Below are 3,491 nucleotides of genomic sequence, written 5' to 3' on the forward strand. Positions count from 1 at the left end.
GCTCTTGCTCGTAATACTTCTCATATTATGGGCACCCAATTAGGTATTGATGACCATCGTGCTATCATTTGTGAGAGCTTGAAACTACTGTAGACGGCTTAAGAGAACAGGTGTTTAAAATGCAGCTACAAAGTCATTTGAAATGCCATGCATTATTTTAATGTGTCTGTATAACTTCTTTGCCATAGAATGACACACGTTGGAGCTGAATTTCTATACAAAACCATCTCCATGGGGTATGGTCTTCTAAATACTTCTGTAAATATGAAAGATCTTAATAAACAGATCATAGATTTACAAAAATAGTTTTCTACTTTCATTTGATCCTTCTGATTTAGCCTCTAACATTCTGGATCAACTTAAAGGTCACCATGTTTGCTCAGATTGGCTGCTCTCCACAATATAACATGACCGCCAATATATATTAACAACAAAGAACATTCTCAAGGGAAATCAAGAGGTAGAACAACAGGGCAGCTAGTGTGGTGGTTAAGGTATTGGATCCCACATGGCTGAGCTGGTTCCAATCCCAGACCTGGCAGCTTGGAAACCACTCCAGACACATGTGCATGCGTGTCCAAAATCCCAGGAGGAGAGTGACCATCCACCCTGGAGGGTGAATTCTCACTTTCCCTCTATCTCTATCTCTCTCTGGTGAGTGCACACGCCCTATAACAAAAACCTAAAAAAAAAAGAAAGAAAAGAAAAGAAAAGAAAAGAAGGGATAGAGCAACACCATTTGGGTGTGACAAGGCAGGGGATCCCCTTTTTAAATCTGGAATTAGCATATAACGGGATGTGTCTGATAAACAGATTCACTTGTTTATATATTTGAGAGAAAAAAGACACTGACATTGAGAAGTAGGAAGGATAGCCGCAATTTGGTTCTGATGGATGGACAAGACCACCAGGCAGCTGACAAACCCCTCTTGGTGTGCAGTGTAGCACACAGTAAGGATCTAGGACCTGGTACTTGAATTTATGTGTCCCTCCCCCAACATGTGCTCACTTAGTAGAGTAATTCACAGTTTCCAAAGCACCCTCACAAACCCTCCATGTTGGGCTTTCACCAAAAAACTGTTATGAGACTAATTGCTCAGGTCTCTACTACACTCTATAGATGAGGAAACGTAGGTTGAGACTCTAATAGGGGTGCTGTGTCTCTCTCTTATTCCTCTTGCTCATGGCAGAAATAAGCAAATAAACTTTAAAAATACTGATTGTATTGAGACAAGCAGATGGCATAATGGTTACATCAGTGGACTGCCAGGTGATCAACTGCAGTTTGAGTCCCAGACCCGGCGGCTAAAACTCACATTGGGTATGTGTGAATATTTGCCCAAAATCCCAAGAGGAGAAGGGATGGTTGCATGGCCACCCCCACCCAGGGGGGGGATAATTTCTCATTTTCTGTCTCTCTGCCTTTCTCTGTCTCTCTTACGAGCACTCACACCCTATAGCAAAAAATCTCTCACTCAATAAATAGATAAATATTGATTGTGCTAACATAGAGTCAAGTGGTAAAATGCACACTTCCTAAGTGTGTAGATCAGTAGAGTTTTACACATGTATGCACCCATATTTTTGCCACGCAGATATAGAACAGTTCCAATATCCCAGAAAATTCCTTTATGCCTCCCAGTCCACACTTTCCCCAGGGATAACCACTGTTCTGATGTCTACCATCACAGAGTATTTTAGCATGTTTTGAGACTCTGTGTAAATGGAATCATATATTAATAGTATGTGCTCTTTTGTGTCTGGCTACTTCATTCAAAGTCACATCTGTGGGCTTCCCCTATATCATTATGTATAATAATTCATTCTCTTTAATTGCTGAGGAGCATTACATAGTATACATCTAGAATAGTATATTTATATATTCTGTTGTTGGTGAATATTTGGTTTCCAGCTGGAAATATTATGACTAAGTAGGCCACAAATATTTGCATGCATATGTCTTGGTGGACGTAAGTGCTTATTTGTAATGAGTATATACTTTGGTGTGGAATTATTGGGTCAGCTCTAGAATATACTAACAGTTTTCTTTTTTCTTTCTTCCTTTCTTTCTTTCTTCCTTCCTTCCTTCCTTCCTTCCTTTCTTTCTTTCTTTCTTTCTTTCTTTCTTTCTTTCTTTCTTTCTTTTTTAGAAAGATTTTTACTATAGGGTGTGTGTGCTCACCAGAGAGACAGAGAGACAAAAAGTGAGAAATCACCCCCCAGACGGATGGCCATGGCACAATCCCTTCTCCTTCATTCTCTTCTTTTTGGGCATGCACACACATGTACCTGATGTGTGTTTCAAGCCAACTGGTTCTGGACTTGAAATTGTGGTTGATCACATGGGAGTCTAGCACCTTAACCACTATGCCACTTGCTGGCCCAATACTACCAGTATTATAAATACCAGGAGCTGGGCTTTAAATCTGGGTAGTTTGGCTGTCATTTGGTTCTCTCTGTAATGTAACTTCCCCCAGTGCAGTACCCCTACGATTAGAGGGAAGGAGTCTGTGTATAAATACTCAGATTCCCAGGTCCCTTTGAGTTGTGTGTTCTGTATGGGTTTTGGAAGTTTCCCCATGGGAATGAGCTTTAGTTATTCACTGTGAACTTTCCTGTTTATAGTTTATTTATTTCTTCCACTATAGAGAGGAAAGAGAAGAAGAAGGGATGGCACCCACAACAAAGTGCTCATACCATAATCTAACCCTAGCTGTAGCTGGCCCAGAACACAGGCATGGGGGGTGGGGGGAATGTACATGCATGACTAGCAAATAGGGAGGCCTCAGGGTATGAACTGGGGACCTTCTCATGTGGGTTCGGTTGCATTAGCACTGTGCCACAACATGGTCCCTGGAAACTCTCTTGATCACAAGATCTTTACAGCTGCCTCTCCTTCTTTATCTCACTTCGACAACACCCTGCTGTTTTCCAAAATTATCTACAAGTAGGTTCTGTTTCAAGGGGAAATTGAACTATAGTGCAAGCTTAGAGCAATCTGTGAAATGGAACTGTTCTTATTCTGCCTGATTTTTGGCTAAGGCCTCAAAACTATAGACCATGGGATTTAGGGGCCCACGTATTCTGTTATTTTTTTTTTTTTGGAGAGTTTTTTTTGCTATAGGGCATGTGCACTCACCAGAAAGACAGAGAGAGACAGAGAGACAGAAAGGGAGAACTCACCCCCTTGGAGAGATGGTCATGCCACAATCCCTTCTCCTCCAATCTCCTCTCAGAATCTTGGGCACGCATGCACTCGCGCCCGGCGTGAGTTTAAGCCACTGGGTCCGGGACTCAAACCACGGTTGACTACATGGGAGTCCAGTGACATAGCCATTATGCTAACTGCTAGTCCCAAGGGTCCACATATTCTGAAGAGGAGTCAGTTATGGTTCTATAAGACTTACTAACACGTGACCATACTGGCATGGTGGCCATCACTCACAGCTTTTTCCTACCTCTTGTGCCTTGGTACCCAAAGCTTTTTTTCT

Source organism: Tupaia chinensis, unplaced genomic scaffold (genome assembly GCF_000334495.1).
Source record: "Tupaia chinensis unplaced genomic scaffold, TupChi_1.0 Scaffold140845_1, whole genome shotgun sequence".
Lineage (NCBI taxonomy): Eukaryota > Metazoa > Chordata > Mammalia > Scandentia > Tupaiidae > Tupaia > Tupaia belangeri.